The sequence below is a fragment of the Apium graveolens genome, chromosome 10 (genome assembly GCF_009905375.1).
Source record: "Apium graveolens cultivar Ventura chromosome 10, ASM990537v1, whole genome shotgun sequence".
NCBI classification, from domain to species: Eukaryota; Viridiplantae; Streptophyta; class Magnoliopsida; order Apiales; family Apiaceae; genus Apium; species Apium graveolens.
The window spans coordinates 110,213,529-110,236,094 of record NC_133656.1 but is presented as its reverse complement, the minus strand read 5'-3'; positions in this window follow the sequence as shown (position 1 = coordinate 110,236,094).

The window sequence follows — 22,566 nt, the reverse complement described above, 5'->3', positions numbered from 1 at the left end:
CCATCACGGCCAACACACGGCCACACATAGACAACACACACAACACATGCATTCATGCACACAATCAACACACACACCTCACAAAACACAGGAGCACACACAGATATATATACAATCACATATATATAACAACAAGAACAAATCGACTGAAAATTTAAACAAAAGAAGCCGAAAATAATTACCGGGACAGGATGCTGGAAAAAGCACCGAAGAAAAGGGAAGAAGAAGAACAGGGAAAGAAACGAGATGAAGAGGAGGAGATGTTTCGAGAGATTGAATCGAAGAAGAAGAAAACCGTGAGCATGAGAGCAAAGAGACAGCCGAGACAAGAGATTCATATTTTGGGGGAATAAAAATGCAGTTAACACGTGTCCTGCAAAATTGGATACGTGTTAACTTCTTATTATAAGTTGTTAACACGTATCCCTAAATACCCAGGGATCCGATTTTTATCGCAAATTTGAGATTAACGAACCGAGACATCTCGTGAAACATTTTGAAAAATCACAATACTAATCTTTAAATATTTTAAATGTACCAGAGTTATTAAGAACATAAATTTCGAAATTTTAAAACCATTTTTAAAGCGCAGTTTGTACCCGTTTTTAACAATTAAACGGAACAACACGCGGGTGAAATTGATCCCAAAAATTTCCAAAATAATTTTAAAATTCTCGGAATATTATGAACTTAATAAAATACGAGTTTCATGATTTTGAAAAATTCTGGAATTAAATATGGATTTTACAAATAACACAATCAGAAAATTATTTAAAAATAAATAATTAGTGAAATATTGATTTCTCAATTTCATAAAATCCCAAAAATAATTATTGTAATTATAAAATTATAAAACCAATTTTAGAAACAATCCAGATATTTATAGAATTAAAACCATAATAAAATCACTTTTAAAAGCATAACAAAACCACATATCTCAATAGTAAATCATAAAATCCGTACCATATATCAATAGATCACATATGCATAGTAACAATCAACACACTGCTGCCAAAAATCAATACACACATTTTATTTAATTATCTATTCAATTATCACACTTTTAAAATATTAAAGAAAATACACGAGTCGTTATAACTTGCCTTCTCTTTCTACGCTTCAATTCTATTTACGCATCACTGACTTTCTTTTTCTATTTCTCGCTTACTCTGATAGGCATCACAAGTATCTATCAATACTCAATCTCATATCATTCTAATCGTCACATAGACGTCATAAGATTTGATGTACCCTTCGTTCTACCCAAATCCAATTTACGGATTGAAAGTTACAGCAAAAACCATCAAACAATAACCACAGAGGCATATAAGACATCAATCAGATAACACATAACACATAGCACACAAGATATTCGATTAAAATATTTTTTTTCAAATAAAATTCGGGGTCAAAATGATTTTCCAAGTATTTAATACGAATTTTTTAACATTTTTCGGAATTAAAATGGGACTCTGAATCATTTTATAATTAAATAATAGGGTTCGAACACCCGAATCTGACTTTAAAATAATTTTATAATAATTATTGAGCCTTGAAAATAATTTAAAAATATATTTTAAAGCTCGAATCTATTTTTTGGAATTTTTAAACCCAAATAAATAATTAAATCTAATTAAATAATCAAATTAAAATTAATTAATAACTAATTAAATTAGTAAATCAATTAATATTTAAATTAATTGACCAATTAATTAATTAATTAATTATCAACTAAAATTAAATAAATAATAAAGATTTATTTTTAACTTAAAAAAAGATTTTCAGAAAATAAATAATGAATTTTTGAATTTTAAAATAAATAAAAATCAATTTCTGAAAATATTATAAAAAGAAAATACAATTCTTGTAAATAATTAAAACATAAATCTAGTTTTTGAATTTTCTGAAATTTTCAGGGACCAAAATATAAAACTATGCAAAATATATCACCAAGAACTCGAATATAACAACAAATCGAGCAAACCATCAATAAATCAGCCGAAATTTTAACCGGAAAAACACGCAGCCGCCTGGGTTCAATTTTCCGGCGAAGCCCTTCCGGCTATCGTCTGTTTATCACGTATATACCATTCAAATCGTCATTCGACGATCTATAACTTGGTACAATCAATTTCAAACTATAACCCCTAACAGAGAAACGCCCAATTTTCAATTGCAAATATTCATAACTATAAACCCTAGTTCTTCAATTCGAGAATCAAACAACAATTTGAACATGTTATTGGACTCCAAATTAGTCATATAATATACCAAAATGACCAGGAAGAAAAGATCTACATGATTCTAACATCAAATCTCGCAAACAACATCAAGAATAAAAATTCCTATTTTAATTACTAAATAATTCGAATTAAATTAATTGAATAAGAAAATAACCTTGATTTCTGCACTGAAGTGGATGATTGATTATGAAAGAAATTTTTGAGAGCTTCGATTTGATATATTGCACGCCCGAATCGGAGTTCGTGAACGCCTTCGTTTGTGCGTTTGATTATGAAGAACGCAATGAATTTTAAGGTTTTTCTCTGGAAACTATATAGTTTTACTGTTTGCAAATGATTATTTGTACAAAATATAATATTGTATTGGCTATTTATATTTACGGAATATTAGTAAGTTCTGGATCGTGTTGGATCGATAAATACGTTTCTTAGCCACTAAGTAACTATAAAAACGATCCTATCATTTAACGTTTTGGACAAGTTTTATCCTGTTTTGGATAAGCATTATCCTGTTTTGGATAAGCATCAAAGGTTTTGGATAATTATCAAAACCGGGCTTTTATAAAACGCCTTGTACGAAGATATCGAAAAGAGTTATCGTTTCGAAAATTTTGCGTCGGGCTGCGCACGGGTCAAACCGTAATCCGGATCGAAAAAGTCAAAATACGGAAAATGTCCGGAATTACCAGATTAGGTTAGAAAGGAGTTTTCAGAAGAGTTTCGGATTGTAAAAACGTAAAAACGGTTGAGATTGGACGATTCCCGACTTCATAAAATAGTTTTGTAATTATTCAGAAAATAATTAATAAAATCATAAATCAATATAAAATCATATAATACTCCAAAAATTACCATAAAAATACCTTAATTATCTATATTGTATTCAGGACATAATAAAATTAACATACTTATACTTTACCACATATAAACATCCACATAACAACACCAATCATCAGATAATTCACCAAAAATCACAATATAATCACATAATAATTATTTATGAATAAAATAATTACACGCTATCATCCGGATATTACAGATAGAGTCACTTGACAATGTGATGTACAACATCATTGTTAACTGTGACACTGCCAAGCAAATCTGAGAAAAGATTGAAATACTCTGTGAAGGAACTGAGGAAGTTAGATCTAATCAAAGAAGGATACTGATTTCACAGTATGAGGATTTCATGGCCAAGCCAAAAGAAAGTATAACTGATGTGTTTGAAAGATTCAATAAGCTGATAAATGACTTGCAGCTCCATGACAAATACTATGAAGCTGAAGAAGTGAACTTAAAGTTTTTGCTTACTCTCCCTGATCATTTGGAACAGAAAATCTCAGCAATCAGGGAAGGGAGAGACTTGAGCAGAATAACATTGGAAGTTCTATATGGAATTCTTAAAACATATGAACTAAAAATGATTCAAAGGAAATCATTGAGATCTGATCAAGGACATGTTGTAAATGGCTCAAGTGCTTTAATTGTAAATGAAAGCCAAACATCTAATGATGAGCCAAGATCTCAAACTCTAGTTACCTCACCAAGTGAACAAATAACAAATGATTCACAAGAACACGTCATTCTGGAATTGAAAGAAGATGAGTTCTACACTCTTAATGAACTGGATGAGCTAGATCAGTCAATGGCCTATTTGGCTAGAAAATTCTCTAACATTAGAGTAAAGAAGCCAAGATACTTCAAGGGTAAAGGATAGTCTTTCAACAAAGACAGCAGCTGGAAAGGAAAAGGGAAGTACACTTCTGATAGCAAGAATGGTTACAATACTGAATCTGTTGACAGATCTAAGATAAGGTGCTTCAACTGTGATAAACTAGACCATTTTGCTATAGAATGCAGGAAACCCAAGAAAGCAAAGAAAGACAAAGCTTATCTTGAACTGGAAGGAAAGTATGAAGCTCTTCTGAAGAAACAACAAAGCAAAGCTTATATTGCAAAGGGAAAAAGTTGGGATGATTCTGATAATGATGAAGATGAGGAAGTTGGAAACTATGCTTTAATGGCCTTGGAGCAAGGAGAATCATCCTCATCAAAATCGCAGGTACCAACTCTCACTACCATTGAGTTAAATGTGAGTCAATATAAGGAAACTGTAGAAAAGATGTGCACATAAATGTTTCACATTCATACAAGTATGGTTGCTGCTAATGAAAAAGTTAGCCAATTGACAAAGATAAATGAGAAGCTTGAAAGTGAGAAACAATAAACTGAATTGTTGTTGGTAGAGCTTGAAACTGTAAGACAAGAAAATGCATATCTGAAGAACAAGCTCAAGTGTGCAAGTGAAATTGAAGCAGTGCTAAGGGAGAAGCTGGAAAAGAATGAAGTTAAATTGAAATCCTTCAAGAATGCATCTGAGTTAATTGGACAATACCATGAGAAAAACAAGCCATGTGCAAACATTTCCATTGGTCTTGATATGATGCTTTGAACAACAACAAGAAGAATATAGGCGACAAAGGGAAAGCAACATAAACTGAAAATGTTCCAACCATCCCGAAAAAGGTTGATTCACATATGTTCAAGGCATGTGAAGTAAATTTTAGTGCGGAAGAGTTGATTATCAAGCAAGAAATTGATGATGAAGATAAAGAGAAGAAAAATGCAGAAGCAACTCCATCTTCCAAAACTGAAGAGAAGCTCATGGATAAACAAAGCTCCAAGACACATGTCAAAGAAACCAAGACTAAAGATGCAAGGAAGAAGAAAAAAATATAGAAATGGGAACATTGGGATAAACAAAAGCAATAATTTTACTTATGTTGCAGATGCTCCAAGAAAGAAGTGTGAAAAATGTGGCTCTGTAAATCATCTAACTCACCTTTGTGAAAAGGTTATTAGCAAGCCAGCTGAAGGAGCATGCAAATACAATGAAGCAAATGCAAATGATCCCTACTCATTCTGTGACAAGTTTGACTGTATCCCTTGCAACTTGAAAGTGATGAAGAGTTGCCACAAACTGAGAGTAGACCTTAAATAAACACAAATTGGGTCTACATCAAATAGAGAAAATGCACAACAGTCATTGAATTCTATTTATCTGAAATAACTCATTCTACTTCTGCTAAATCAGTTAACAAGAAGAAAGTACCCAACACTGCTTGGGTTGCTAAACACACTTAAAACTCATTGTGTGCAGGGCAAAGTGAAGGAAGTCATATGGATCATTGATAGTGGGTGTTCCAGATATATGACAGGTGATAAGGCCCTGCTATCACAGTTTGAGGAGAAGGCTGACCCTTTGGTGACCTTTGGAGACAACAACAAAGGATTCACAATGGGATATGGCAAGATTGTTTCTGAAAATGTTGTCATTGATGATGTAGCACTGGTAGCTGGTCTTGAAGTGAATCATCTCAGTGTTAGCCAATTTATAGACAAAGGATTTGAAGTCTTATTTGAATGCACTTTTATCAGCAAGAAAACTGGTGAAGTTGCTCTGAAAGGAGCAAGGAAAGGAAGCTTATTTGTTACAGACTTGCACTCAACAAATAAGGATAAAATATGTTGCTTCTACACCAAGGCATCATAAAAACAAAGCAAGCTATGGCATAAGAATTTGTCTCACTTGAATTTCAAAGTAATTAACACCTTGGTCAAAAAGGAGTTTGTTAGGAATATATGTGCATTAGTTTGATGATATGTTTAACAAAACACTTAAGTAGAAATTTAGTGTCTGTAGCCTCAACGGATAAGACCACTTTGGCTATCCGTTGATGGTGTAGCTTTACTTAGAAATAAGTCTAGTATTGTAGCATATTTCAGTCTCTGTATTTAAAATGTAATTCTTAGAAGTTGAGAGAAACTATAAGTCATGTTGACTACTAGATGATATGCAGATAGGAAGGCCAATTGTAAATATTTCATGCCTTGTAATTTTGTATAAATGAAGTGGTATCAACGGATGACTTAAAGACCTTCAACGGATGAGAAGCTAAGCTTCAACGGATGTCTCTAAAGCTTCAACGGATAACATCCTTCAACGGATGAGAGCATCAACGGATGAAAGCTTCAACGGATAACTTCCTTCAACGGATGAAGTCATCAACGGATGAAAGCTTCAACGGATGTTCTGCTAATTAGCCGTTGATAAGTGGTAGTTGTACCTACAAACAGAGGCACATGGGTTGACAGAGAAAAGTGAGATGTGGTAGCCGAATTTCAGGATCAACAGAAAAAGCAGCCGTTCTTCTTTAGTACAAAGATGCGATAGTCAACAAAGTACTTGAGTGAACAGGAAAAGAAGCAAGTGAAGAACTTATTTTACTATTGTAATTTTATATTGTTTTTCACTTGTACACTTGGTAATATATAAACCAAGAAGAAGCTAGTAATTAGAGAGAGATTTTCCAGAGCTGTTAAGAAATATCTTGAGAGAAAATTCATCTAGTTTGTACTAGGATGCAGCTGTGATCAACATTGTTGAACACAGATTTTCTAATATACCATCTCTGGTGGAACAACAAATCCACCAGAAAAGTTTTTAAAGTTTGTTGTGTTCTTTACATTTTGTGTTTGAATATATATCTGTCTGCATTAGCTCAAAGCAATTCATACACTTGTTCATCTAGAACACACTGCTTTAATAAACTTCTCAAAACCTGAAAAAGTTTTGAGATTTACATTCAACCCCCCCTTCTGTAAATCTCATTGTTAGTCCTCTAGGAATAACAATTGGTATCAGAGCAGGCTCTTGACATACAAAGAGTTTAAAGATCTTGGAATCTAACAAAGATGAGTAAGAAGGATATTGGAGTAAAGATCCCAGTTCTTGACAAAGACAGTTATCACCACTGGAAGGTGAAAATGCACCTTCATCTACTCTCCCAAGATGAAGGTTATGTAAACTGCATTGAGAATGGTCCTCACATTCCCCACAAAGTAGCCACAGTTGCTACGGCCACAATTGCTGTTGGTCAATCCATTCCAAAACCTAGAGCAGAATGGACAATGGAAGACACAGAAGAAGTCCACAAGGATAAGAAGGCTATGAACATTTTGTTTAATGGTCTTGACAAGGATATGTTTGATAATGTGATAAATTGTTCAACTGCCAAAGAGGTTTGGGACACAGTTCAGTTGCTGTGTGAAGGTACAGAACAAGTAAAAGAGAACAAAATGCAGCTTCTCATTCAACAGTATGAGTACTTTCATTTTGAAGAGAATGAATCTTTAAATGACACATTTAATAGATTCCAAAAGCTGTTGAATGGACTGAAGCTGTATGGTAGAGTGTACCAGGTGAAGGATTCAAATCTTAAATTTTTGAGATCCTTACCAAAGGAATGGAAACCCATGACTGTTTCCTTAAGAAACTCTCAGGATTATAAGGACTTTACTCTTGAAAGATTATATGGAATCTTGAAGACTTATGAACTAGAGTTGGAACAGGATGAGGTATTGGAGAGGGGGAGAAAGAAAGGAGGTTCAGTTGCATTGGTAGCTGAAAATGAGAAAGAATGCAGAAAAGAAACTGTGAGATCTACATCAAGCTCCAAAGATGGTGTAAGAAATCCAGAATCAGACAAGGGTAAAGAGCAAGTTGCTGAAAATGAAGACAACTCCAGTCAAGATGACTCTGATGGTATTGATGAGCATCTTGCATTTCTGTCCAGGAGATTTGCAAAGATGAAGTTCAGGAAAAACACTAGAGCCACTAAACCCTATAAGAACATGGTGGACAAATCCAAGTTCAAGTGTTTTAATTGTGGTATAAGTGGACACTTTGCAAGTGAGTGCAGAAAGCCAACCTCTGAAAAGAAGAAATTTGAACAAGTAGATTACAAAAAGAAATATTTTGATCTACTCAAACAGAAGGAAAGGGCTTTCATTACTCAAGAAAAGGACTGGGCAGCTGATGGAGATGAAGAGGATGAAGATGTGGATTATGTCAACCTTGCTCTCATGGCTGATTCTGAAGAAAACGAAGTTAGTTCATCAAGCAATCAGGTAATCACTACTGATTTAACACAGCTTACTAAAGAAGAGTGCAATGATGCTTTCAATGACATGTCTACTGAATTGTATCATTTGCGTGTGTCTCTTAAATCTCTTGCTAAAGAAAATAGTAGGATCAAAGAGAACAATCTGTTTTTAAGTAATAGAAATACTGTGTTAGAAAATAAGTTGATTGACCTAGAGAAAACCAAATTGCATTGTATATCTGTTGAAAATGAACTAGCTGAATCTGTTAAGAAAGTAGAAATACTTTCCAATCAATTAGAGAAAAAGCAAGAGGTGATTAAAGCCTGGAAAACATCTAGGGATGTAAGTGCTCAAATTGCCAAAGTCCAAGGAATTGAATCATTCTGTGAAACTGCCTGGGATAAAAATAAAAAGAAACTGGAATTAATTGATGGACTGTCAACGGATGTGGAATCAACGGATGATGAAAGTTATCCGTTGAAGGAAGAAAAGGAACATCCGTTGAAGGTTCCTCAATTAAAACAGGCAGATGTTTCTAAAAGAGAAAATCTAAAGAAACTCAACAAAAAGTTTGGTTCAACTTCAAAGAACTTTGTCAAAGAAGGAGCAAGCACATCCAAAGATGTCAGAAAGGTGAATGTAGGGCACATGACCTTAGAACAGTTAAACAATAGGCTCAAGATGGTTGAGGATAAAAAGGAATCCAAAAGGAAATCCAACAGAAATGGGAAGGTAGGAGTTAACAAACATAACAATTACACACCTGACAAGTATGCTCCTAGAAAAAGCTGTGTGCATTGTAGTAGTGTTAATCATCTATCTGCTAATTGTAAATCTATTAAGAAATCTCCCATAACTGTACCCTCTTCCATGCCTAACATGTCTGTATCACCTCTACATGCTATGCCTGTTATGTCTCAACACAATCCTTATGCACATTTTGCAAACATGCCATATTTTAACAATCCTTATCTTGCTGCATTCAGTATGCCTCAAATGCCATACAATATGCCAATGTGGAATAACATGTATGCACAATCCATGCCTAATAATTCTATAAATGTGCTGGATAATGTTGTGACTAACCCTACACCTCAACCAACCACATCTAAGACCAAGGTTGACTCAAACTCACCTAAGTCTAAAGATGCAGGAGGAATGAAGTCTAGGAGAAAGGCTAACAAGAATGGACCCAAGGAAACTTGGGTACCAAAATCAAATTGATTGATTTTGTGGTGTGCAGGAAAATAGAAGAAATCTATGGTACTTGGACAGTGGCTGTTCAAGACACATGACTGGAGATTTCTCCCTGCTCACAGAGTTTAAAGAGAGAGCTGGCCCCAGCATAACCTTTGGAGATGACAGCAAAGGGTTTACTATGGGATATGGCTTGATTTCAACAAGGAATGTCATCATTGAAGAAGTTGCATTAGTTGATGGTCTCAAGCACAACTTACTGAGTATCAGTCAACTATGTGATAGAGGGAATACAGTTTCCTTCAATTCTGAAGCCTGTGTTGTCACTAGTAAGGAAGACAACAAAGTGGTTCTAACTGGAGTTAGAAAAGGAAATGTGTACTTAGCTGACTTCAACTCTACAGATGCAGAATCTATTACTTGTCTCTTCAGCAAAGCAAGTTCAGTTGAGAGTTGGCTATGGCACAAGAAGCTATCCCATTTGAATTTCAAAACAATGAATGATCTAGTCAAAAAGGACTTAGTAAGAGGAATTCCTCTTGTTGAATTCTCAAGGGATGGTCTGTGTGATGCTTGTCAGAAAGGCAAACAAAGGAAAGCATCATTTCAGAAGAAGCTTGAAACAACAATTGATGAACTATTACAGCTGCTACATATGGATTTGTTTGGACCAGTCAATGTATTGTCAATAGCAAGAAAAAGATATTGCTTAGTGATTGTAGATGATTTCTCAAAGTTCTCATGGGTCTGTTTTCTTGGATCAAAGGATGAAGCAAGTGAAATCATTATCAATCACATCAGGCAAGTCAATAATCATCCTGACTTGAAGGTAAGAAACATCAGGAGTGACAATGGAACTGAGTTCAAGAATTTGACATTAAGGCTGTTCTGTGAAGAAAATGGAATCATGCATGAGTTCTCAGCTCCAAGAACACCTCAGCAAAATGGGGTAGTTGAAAGAAAGAACAGATCTTTAATTGAGGCTGCCAGAACAATGCTTGAAGAATCAAAGTTACCAACATATTTTTGGGCTGAAGCTGTTAATTGTGCCTGTTTCACTCAAAATATTTCTTTGATCAATCAAGCTAAAGGCATGACTCCTTATCAGTTGTTCAAGAAAAGAAAACCAACTCTAAACTTTCTTCATGTCTTTGGATGTAAATGTTTTATACTGAGGAATCAATCTGACCATAAAGGGAAGTTTGATGCAAAGGCTGATGAAGGAATATTTGTTGGTTATTCAGCTGGAAAATCTTATAGGGTCTACAATCTAAGAACCAACATTGTTATGGAATCTGTGCATGTTGTGTTTGATGATAAAAAGATTGATGGACTAACAGATGAGGGACATAATGAGAGACTCAAATTTGACAACATTGAGATATATTGTGATGATAGTGAAGAGGAGACTGATGGAGATGACACTTCAAAAGGGATTCAAAACATGCCCCTGGATAATGCACAAAATACTGCATCCATTGATAGAAGCAATGCAGTTTCCGTTGAAAGACATAGTGCATCATCCGTTGAAGTACAAAATGAAGCATCCGTTGATCATAGTTCATCAACGGATAATCGATTTACATCATCAGTTGATAGAACTCCAAGTTCCCTGCAAAGGACCAACAACTCAGGGGGAGTTTCAACTAGTCAACACTCTGTCTCACATCATGACAATACTGAGGCCACCTCATCTAGAGCACATCTTCCACCACAAAGGAAATGGACCAAGAATCATCCCTTTGAACTGATCATTGGTGATGCATCATCTAAAGTGCAAACAAGAAGAGCTACTCAAGATGAATGTCTGTACAGTAGTTTTCTATCTCAGGAGGAACCTAAGAAAGTGGAAGAAGCTCTATTGGATCCAGATTGGATATTAGCTATGCAGGAAGAGCTAAACCAATTTGAGAGAAACCAAGTTTGGAAGCTGGTACCCAAACCAAAGAACAAGAGTCCTATTGACACAAAGTGGGTATTCAGAAACAAGATGGATGAAAATGGCATTATCATAAAGAATAAAGCCAGACTGGTTGCTAAAGGCTATTCTCAGCAAGAGGGAATAGATTTTGATGAAACATATGCTCCTGTTGCAAGACTTGAAGCCATCAGAATATTTCTAGCCCATGCAGCCCATGCCAATTTCAAAGTCTATCAAATGGATGTCAAGAGTGCATTTCTAAATGGGAAATTAGAGGAAGAAGTCTATGTAAGTCAACCTCCAGGATTTGAAGATCCAAATTTTCCAGACTATGTGTATTATCTGTTGAAAGCACTCTATGGACTGAAGCAAGCACCTAGAGCCTGGTATGAAACCTTATCAAAATTTCTTTTGGAGAATCACTTCACTAGAGGTACTGTTGATAAAACTCTCTTCTTTAGGGATGTTAATGGCTCTAGTATACTTGTTCAAATTTATGTAGATGACATAATATTTGGCTCTATAGATGATAAACTTTGCAAAAAGTTTGCTAAGCTAATGCAAAGTAAATATGAAATGAGCCTAATGGGAGAACTAACCTATTTTCTTGGTTTACAAGTTAAACAAGTTAGTGATGGAATTTTCATTAGTCAAACTAAATATATTTATGATCTTTTAAAGAAGTTTGACTTAATGGAATGCTCATCTGCAAAAACTCCCATGGCCACTGCCACCAAACTTGAATTAAATAAGACTGAAAGGTCTGTGGACATTACAAGTTATAGAGGCATGGTTGGTTCACTTTTATATTTAACTGCTAGCAGACCAGATATAATGTTTGCTACATGTCTGTGTGCTAGATTTCAAGCTGATCCTAGGGAGTCTCACTTAATTGCTATCAAGAGAATTTTCAGATATCTCAAGGGTACACCAAATTTAGGAATTTGGTATCCTAGAGAATCTGGCTTTGATCTAATTGGTTATTCAGATGCAGACTATGCAGGTTGCAAAATAGACAGGAAAAGTACAACAGGCTCCTGCCAATTCCTGGGAAACAAGCTTGTATCATGGTTTAGCAAAAAGCAAAATTCAGTCTCTACTTCTACAGCTGAGGCTGAATACATTGCTGCTGGAAGTTGCTGTTCTCAAATGTTATGGATGAGGAATCAACTCCTTGATTATGGACTTCATGTTGATAGAATACCTATCTTTTGTGACAACACAAGTGCCATAGCCATAACAGAGAATCCTGTGCAGCACTCAAGGACCAAGCACATTGATATTAAGTATCACTTCATCAGGGAGCATGTCATGAATGGTACAGTGGAACTACATTTTGTTCCAAGTGAACAACAAATTGCTGACATATTTACCAAGCCACTTGATGAATCAACATTCACAAGATTGGTAAGTGAGCTAGGTATGCTTAATTACTCTTAAAATTCATGTCTTCTTTGCAATTTGATGAGAAGCCTGAAATATATTAGTTGCTAGAACAAATTTGACTTTTAACAAAGTTTATTCCATCAACGGATGTTCCCTATCCGTTGAAAGTCAAAATTGCTCTATCAACGGATATTCATTATCCGTTGAAAGACAAGTATATCTCTGGAACTTTTATCCGTCAACGGATAAAGCTGAAGTACCTTTCAACGGATGACAATTTACATTATCCGTTGAAATGTCACATCAGACGTTTGAGGTGTTTCACAGCCGTTGATTCTATTTTCTTAACCGTTGATACCATACATACATCTGTATGTATTGGTTTTAAAGGTAGTTATTAGAATACTTACAGTTTATTCTTAAACGGCTGAAATTCACTAACACCTATTTATTGATTAATCCTTTATTTATTTCTTTTTCTTTGAAAGCATATAAGCCCTTCTGATTGTTCATTATTACTTTACGCTTTCTTAGAATTTCAAGCATTTACCATTTTCTCTCTGCAAAACCTTCAAGTTATTCTCTGCAATTTCTACTCACAACAATGGCACCAGTCGTGAAAATTATGTCTCAATCTGGGTTCATCTACGAGAAGAACAATTTCATAGCTCTGGTAGAAAAGAATGAAGCCCACTCAGATTATCACAAAATGATGGACTTCATCAAAAACTGTAAACTTAGCTATGCAATGCTGGAAGCCCCAACGATTTTCTGTGAAGTAGTTGAGGAGATTTGGACAACTGCTGAGTTCAACTCCATGGATATGACTATCTCCTTCACTCTCAAAGGTAAAAATCACTGTATTAACTGTGATGACTTACAAGCATGTTTTAAATTACCTGAGAACAATGCCATGACACCACACACTGATAGTGATGTATCCAGCATGTTAGATTCCATAGGTTACTCTCTTAACTCTGCTAATTTAGGGGGTATTAGACGAAAAGGCCTTAGGAAAGAATGGAGTTTTCTTGGGGATGCCTTCATAAAGGTTTTCTCTGGGAAAATTAGTAATTTTGATGCCATAACTTCATCTCTTGTTAATATGTTCTATATGCTTGTTTCTGATAGGTACTTTAACTTTAGCAACTATGTGATGCTAGAATTAGGTACTAGATTAGGTAACAAAGCTAATAGACCTAATAACATCTATTATGCTAGATTCTTTATGTTATTGGCTAACCATGTTGCTGAAGGTTTAGTCATAATCAATGAGAATAATAAACTCAAGTGCTGGGCACAAGAGAAAAGAGTTCTTGCAGACTTGAAGAGAATGGATCTAAACAGCAGTGTGCAATTGGTATATTTACCAATCATGAATGCACCCCAGGTAGGTGAGGTAATTGCTTCTACAACTCCTACTTCTTCCAACCCCTCTATTTCTTTATCTTCTAGTGTGGCCATGAAATCTGTGTCAATGCCCCAACAGATTTCTACCAAGGTCACCAAATCTAAACTTTCAAAATCCAAGACAAAGAAAACCACCTCTGTTGTTTCTCAAAAGACAACAGTTGTAACAACAACCATTAACCCTGAGGGAAGTGAACAGGGTGTGAGTGGTGAGGGGAGGGGTGAACATCAAAGAAACCCCCAGGATAAGGAAGGAGAGTTGAGTGCTTCCCAAGCTAGCCAAGCCCCAGTTTCTCAAAAAGCTGTGGTGGTTGAAAAGGTTTCTAGCACATCCCTAGTAGCATCCTCCCAAAAGGATGTTACTATTGAAAAGAGTTCCCAACCAGGAACACAGAACAAAAGAGGGAGGGACACTAAAGCCAAACACTCACCTACAAAAGCTTTTATTAGAAGAAAGAAGGCTCGAACCCAATCTTCTACACAGGGTGCACACACTGCACAGATACAGCCATCTGTCTCTGTGCCTTCTCAAACTCAGTTTGATGTGACTCCAATAAATGTGGAGTCACAGCCCCATTCTCTCACAATAATCACACATCAATCACCAAACACTTCATCACCATCTCTGGATGTGGATATGTTATTCCCATCAATTCCTGATTCTCCCTCTTTACAACTCAGGGAGGAGCCCCACTCAAATACAGGTGATCATCATCTTTTAGATAATTTGTTGGATCACCCGCAAATTCTTTCAGATATAATTGAAGGATCTGTATCAACACTTCCTAACAATTATATCTGGCCAAGTTGGAAGACAGAGTTCAAGGAATTGAAGATTCTGTGGCCACCCTTCTTCTCAACCAACAATCTCAAACCAATCTCCTAATGCAGCTGGCAAAAGCACAAGGCTTGACCCCTCTCCTTGATGATAACAAAAAGGGGGAGAATAAAAGGGAAGGGGAAGGAGAGCCCTCTACAAAGATTCAGATATCTAAAGTGCTAGTTCCTGCCATCACTACCTCTCCAATCATTCAAATCAAGGGAAAACCTGATGGAATTGATTTGATTCAGCTAGCAGCAGCTGAAATACAAATGAAAGAACAATGGAGGAGAATTGATGAAAGGTTGCAATTGGTGTTTGGTTCTACACAAAATAAATCAACATCTGTGAAATTTAGCACAAAGATTGAACCAATCAACATGGAGCTCAAGCCAGTAGGGAGAAATAAGGTTGGAGAGACTTCTTTCAAGAATTTAAAACCTATGGTTCTAAAGCCTAACACTAGATCCAGTATGGACTCCACAAAGAATCCCCTAGACTTTGCTCAGATGCAGGAAGTAGACTTTCCTCTTCCAAAACCTGATGGAGACAAAGTTCTAAGTGCAAGCATCATAAAGAAGAAGGAGACCAAGGACAAGGGTGAGAGAATGGACATGGCCTTTATCTATAGAGAGGGAAAGAGTATCTGTGTGATGCAAGGACATCCCAAATTTCTAAAGGCCAAAAGGGAAGAAACCAGAAGGTTGAAGAAAGAAGCTGTAAAACTCAAGGCTGACAAAAGAGCACAAGCAAAGCTTGAAAAACAGCTAAAGTCAAGCCAAGTTGAAGAAATGAAAGGAATTGAAGTCAGGGGTGAAGAACAGATTGCTAACTTAGATGAGGTTCTTGGGAGCATATTTGGTGAAAATATGGAAGAAAGAGAGGAATGGCAGAAGGGAAACAGAAGAAAAGCCAAGGCACACAGAAGGAGTGAAGATAACCCTGAAGATACCAAATCTATATCTAAACCACTACCTTCCATACCTGAACCTTTTGTTGCTGATCCCTCTATAAATATCCATGGTGAACCAATCATTCCAAAAGAGGAACCTATTGATTGGGACAACATCACATTGCCTACCTTTTTAACCACTCTACCACTACCAAAGAAACAGAAAAGCAAATCTAAATCTATACCTCCCCTAACCTCTAAGAAATTCACTCAAAAACAAAAACCTAACCCTAAGCCACCCATTTCTAAAGATGATTATGTTCACATCTGTGACATAAAAGAAGCTTCAGACATTAATCTCTATCTGGATGAGCTGGAGGAAGTAAGGGGAATAGCTGCCTACAGACAGCTACCAGAGAGATTGGTGTTCAGATATAAGGGAGCTGGGGAAAGAACATGGCCTCTCTACAGGATTCTAAATGAAGGCTACTCTACCTTGATCAGAGTCTTTTCAGCCATCAAAAAGGATTCTGGCTTTACCAGAACAGCCAAGACTGAAATTCTCAACAAGATTGCCAACATAAGGAAGACTTGGAGGGAACCAAATGCTTTGCCCAGAACCTTACTCATACAAGAAAGGGGAACTAAAATTCACAAATCACCTCATTGGTTGATGGAATTTAGAGATGACAAAGGAGTCAGAAGATTTTTCAGACTTGAAGACCAACTCAAGATTGCCAGCAATGAAACTCTCAAGGAAATGCAATCTAAGTTGGATATCAGTGATGAAGATGAAGCTGAATTCTTCAGACAACTCCAACTCCAATTTGAGGAAAATGACAAAGGGCTAGGAAAGAAAACCAGGGAACAAAGAAGAAAATGATGATTTGCTCAGGCTAGAGGAGCACCCTTGGAAATACTGTAAATCTTCAATTACCTCCTAGTACATACACTTTTGCAGCACTTTTATATTTCTACTTAGTTTCAATTCAAATATTTGTTAAGTGTTTTGTTATCATCAAGTTAACCCTGAATTTATGCCTACAATTCTTATAGACATAAATAGGGGGAGATTGTTAGGAATATATGTGCATTAGTTTGATGATATGTTTAACAAAACACTTAAGTAGAAATTTAGTGTCTGTAGCCTCAACGGATAAGACCACTTTGGCTATCCGTTGATGGTGTAGCTTTACTTAGAAATAAGTCTAGTATTGTAGCATATTTCAGTCTCTGTATTTAAAATGTAATTCTTAGAAGTTGAGAGAAACTATAAGTCATGTTGACTACTAGATGATATGCAGATAGGAAGGCCAATTGTAAATATTTCATGCCTTGTAATTTTGTATAAATGAAGTGGTATCAACGGATGACTTAAAGACCTTCAACGGATGAGAAGCTAAGCTTCAACGGATGTCTCTAAAGCTTCAACGGATAACATCCTTCAACGGATGAGAGCATCAACGGATGAAAGGTTCAACGGATAACTTCCTTCAACGGATGAAAGCTTCAACGGATGTTCTGCTAATTAGCCGTTGATAAGTGGTAGTTGTACCTACAAACAGAGGCACATGGGTTGACAGAGAAAAGTGAGATGTGGTAGCCGAATTTCAGGATCAACAGAAAAAGCAGCCGTTCTTCTTTAGTACAAAGATGCGATAGTCAACAAAGTACTTGAGTGAACAGGAAAAGAAGCAAGTGAAGAACTTATTTTACTATTGTAATTTTATATTGTTTTTCACTTGTACACTTGGTAATATATAAACCAAGAAGAAGCTAGTAATTAGAGAGAGATTTTCCAGAGCTGTTAAGAAATATCTTGAGAGAAAATTCATCTAGTTTGTACTAGGATGCAGCTGTGATCAACATTGTTGAACACAGATTTTCTAATATACCATCTCTGGTGGAACAACAAATCCACCAGAAAAGTTTTTAAAGTTTGTTGTGTTCTTTACATTTTGTGTTTGAATATATATCTGTCTGCATTAGCTCAAAGCAATTCATACACTTGTTCATCTAGAACACACTGCTTTAATAAACTTCTCAAAACCTGAAAAAGTTTTGAGATTTACATTCAACCCCCCCTTCTGTAAATCTCATTGTTAGTCCTCTAGGAATAACAATTGGTATCAGAGCAGGTCACGTGTTCGAGTCCCAACGTAAGGCATTTGCTTGGTGGCAATATGCTGGGGGGGGATTGTTGGGTATATCCAGCATCTTGCCTATTCGAAACGTGGCGCTGGCTGTTCCCTTTAAGGGAATAAAGTAGCACCTCACTAACACTCCGGAGTTTTGGTGCAAGTGGTAAGCGCTGAGGTCCTAAGAAGTGGTATCAGAGCAGGCTCTTGACATACAAAGAGTTTAAAGATCTTGGAATCTAACAAAGATGAGTAAGAAGGATATTGGAGTAAAGATCCCAGTTCTTGACAAAGACAGTTATCACCACTGGAAGGTGAAAATGCACCTTCATCTACTCTCCCAAGATGAAGGTTATGTAAACTGCATTGAGAATGGTCCTCACATTCCCCACAAAGTAGCCACAGTTGCTACGGCCACAATTGCTGTTGGTCAATCCATTCCAAAACCTAGAGCAGAATGGACAATGGAAGACACAGAAGAAGTCCACAAGGATAAGAAGGCTATGAACATTTTGTTTAATGGTCTTGACAAGGATATGTTTGATAATGTGATAAATTGTTCAACTGCCAAAGAGGTTTGGGACACAGTTCAGTTGCTGTGTGAAGGTACAGAACAAGTAAAAGAGAACAAAATGCAGCTTCTCATTCAACAGTATGAGTACTTTCATTTTGAAGAGAATGAATCTTTAAATGACACATTTAATAGATTCCAAAAGCTGTTGAATGGACTGAAGCTGTATGGTAGAGTGTACCAGGTGAAGGATTCAAATCTTAAATTTTTGAGATCCTTACCAAAGGAATGGAAACCCATGACTGTTTCCTTAAGAAACTCTCAGGATTATAAGGACTTTACTCTTGAAAGATTATATGGAATCTTGAAGACTTATGAACTAGAGTTGGAACAGGATGAGGTATTGGAGAGGGGGAGAAAGAAAGGAGGTTCAGTTGCATTGGTAGCTGAAAATGAGAAAGAATGCAGAAAAGAAACTGTGAGATCTACATCAAGCTCCAAAGATGGTGTAAGAAATCCAGAATCAGACAAGGGTAAAGAGCAAGTTGCTGAAAATGAAGACAACTCCAGTCAAGATGACTCTGATGGTATTGATGAGCATCTTGCATTTCTGTCCAGGAGATTTGCAAAGATGAAGTTCAGGAAAAACACTAGAGCCACTAAACCCTATAAGAACATGGTGGACAAATCCAAGTTCAAGTGTTTTAATTGTGGTATAAGTGGACACTTTGCAAGTGAGTGCAGAAAGCCAACCTCTGAAAAGAAGAAATTTGAACAAGTAGATTACAAAAAGAAATATTTTGATCTACTCAAACAGAAGGAAAGGGCTTTCATTACTCAAGAAAAGGACTGGGCAGCTGATGGAGATGAAGAGGATGAAGATGTGGATTATGTCAACCTTGCTCTCATGGCTGATTCTGAAGAAAACGAAGTTAGTTCATCAAGCAATCAGGTAATCACTACTGATTTAACACAGCTTACTAAAGAAGAGTGCAATGATGCTTTCAATGACATGTCTACTGAATTGTATCATTTGCGTGTGTCTCTTAAATCTCTTGCTAAAGAAAATAGTAGGATCAAAGAGAACAATCTGTTTTTAAGTAATAGAAATACTGTGTTAGAAAATAAGTTGATTGACCTAGAGAAAACCAAATTGCATTGTATATCTGTTGAAAATGAACTAGCTGAATCTGTTAAGAAAGTAGAAATACTTTCCAATCAATTAGAGAAAGAGCAAGAGGTGATTAAAGCCTGGAAAACATCTAGGGATGTAAGTGCTCAAATTGCCAAAGTCCAAGGAATTGAATCATTCTGTGAAACTGCCTGGGATAAAAATAAAAAGAAACTGGAATTAATTGATGGACTGTCAACGGATGTGGAATCAACGGATGATGAAAGTTATCCGTTGAAGGAAGAAAAGGAACATCCGTTGAAGGTTCCTCAATTAAAACAGGCAGATGTTTCTAAAAGAGAAAATCTAAAGAAACTCAACAAAAAGTTTGGTTCAACTTCAAAGAACTTTGTCAAAGAAGGAGCAAGCACATCCAAAGATGTCAGAAAGGTGAATGTAGGGCACATGACCTTAGAACAGTTAAACAATAGGCTCAAGATGGTTGAGGATAAAAAGGAATCCAAAAGGAAATCCAACAGAAATGGGAAGGTAGGAGTTAACAAACATAACAATTACACACCTGACAAGTATGCTCCTAGAAAAAGCTGTGTGCATTGTAGTAGTGTTAATCATCTATCTGCTAATTGTAAATCTATTAAGAAATCTCCCATAACTGTACCCTCTTCCATGCCTAACATGTCTGTATCACCTCTACATGCTATGCCTGTTATGTCTCAACAAAATCCTTATGCACATTTTGCAAACATGCCATATTTTAACAATCCTTATCTTGCTGCATTCAGTATGCCTCAAATGCCATACAATATGCCAATGTGGAATAACATGTATGCACAATCCATGCCTAATAATTCTATAAATGTGCTGGATAATGTTGTGACTAAACCTACACCTCAACCAACCACATCTAAGACCAAGGTTGACTCAAACTCACCTAAGTCTAAAGATGCAGGAGGAATGAAGTCTAGGAGAAAGGCTAACAAGAATGGACCCAAGGAAACTTGGGTACCAAAATCAAATTGATTGATTTTGTGGTGTGCAGGAAAATAGAAGAAATCTATGGTACTTGGACAGTGGCTGTTCAAGACACATGACTGGAGATTTCTCCCTGCTCACAGAGTTTAAAGAGAGAGCTGGCCCCAGCATAACCTTTGGAGATGACAGCAAAGGGTTTACTATGGGATATGGCTTGATTTCAACAAGGAATGTCATCATTGAAGAAGTTGCATTAGTTGATGGTCTCAAGCACAACTTACTGAGTATCAGTCAACTATGTGATAGAGGGAATACAGTTTCCTTCAATTCTGAAGCCTGTGTTGTCACTAGTAAGGAAGACAACAAAGTGGTTCTAACTGGAGTTAGAAAAGGAAATGTGTACTTAGCTGACTTCAACTCTACAGATGCAGAATCTATTACTTGTCTCTTCAGCAAAGCAAGTTCAGTTGAGAGTTGGCTATGGCACAAGAAGCTATCCCATTTGAATTTCAAAACAATGAATGATCTAGTCAAAAAGGACTTAGTAAGAGGAATTCCTCTTGTTGAATTCTCAAGGGATGGTCTGTGTGATGCTTGTCAGAAAGGCAAACAAAGGAAAGCATCATTTCAGAAGAAGCTTGAAACAACAATTGATGAACCATTACAGCTGCTACATATGGATTTGTTTGGACCAGTCAATGTATTGTCAATAGCAAGAAAAAGATATTGCTTAGTGATTGTAGATGATTTCTCAAAGTTCTCATGGGTCTGTTTTCTTGGATCAAAGGATGAAGCAAGTGAAATCATTATCAATCACATCAGGCAAGTCAATAATCATCCTGACTTGAAGGTAAGAAACATCAGGAGTGACAATGGAACTGAGTTCAAGAATTTGACATTAAGGCTGTTCTGTGAAGAAAATGGAATCATGCATGAGTTCTCAGCTCCAAGAACACCTCAGCAAAATGGGGTAGGTGAAAGAAAGAACAGATCTTTAATTGAGGCTGCCAGAACAATGCTTGAAGAATCAAAGTTACCAACATATTTTTGGGCTGAAGCTGTTAATTGTGCCTGTTTCACTCAAAATATTTCTTTGATCAATCAAGCTAAAGGCATGACTCCTTATCAGTTGTTCAAGAAAAGAAAACCAACTCTAAACTTTCTTCATGTCTTTGGATGTAAATGTTTTATACTGAGGAATCAATCTGACCATAAAGGGAAGTTTGATGCAAAGGCTGATGAAGGAATATTTGTTGGTTATTCAGCTGGAAAATCTTATAGGGTCTACAATCTAAGAACCAACATTGTTATGGAATCTGTGCATGTTGTGTTTGATGATAAAAAGATTGATGGACTAACAGATGAGGGACATAATGAGAGACTCAAATTTGACAACATTGAGATATATTGTGATGATAGTGAAGAGGAGACTGATGGAGATGACACTTCAAAAGGGATTCAAAACATGCCCCTGGATAATGCACAAAATACTGCATCCATTGATAGAAGCAATGCAGTTTCCGTTGAAAGACATAGTGCATCATCCGTTGAAGTACAAAATGAAGCATCCGTTGATCATAGTTCATCAACGGATAATCGATTTACATCATCAGTTGATAGAACTCCAAGTTCCCTGCAAAGGACCAACAACTCAGGGGGAGTTTCAACTAGTCAACACTCTGTCTCACATCATGACAATACTGAGGCCACCTCATCTAGAGCACATCTTCCACCACAAAGGAAATGGACCAAGAATCATCCCTTTGAACTGATCATTGGTGATGCATCATCTAAAGTGCAAACAAGAAGAGCTACTCAAGATGAATGTCTGTACAGTAGTTTTCTATCTCAGGAGGAACCTAAGAAAGTGGAAGAAGCTCTATTGGATCCAGATTGGATATTAGCTATGCAGGAAGAGCTAAACCAATTTGAGAGAAACCAAGTTTGGAAGCTGGTACCCAAACCAAAGAACAAGAGTCCTATTGACACAAAGTGGGT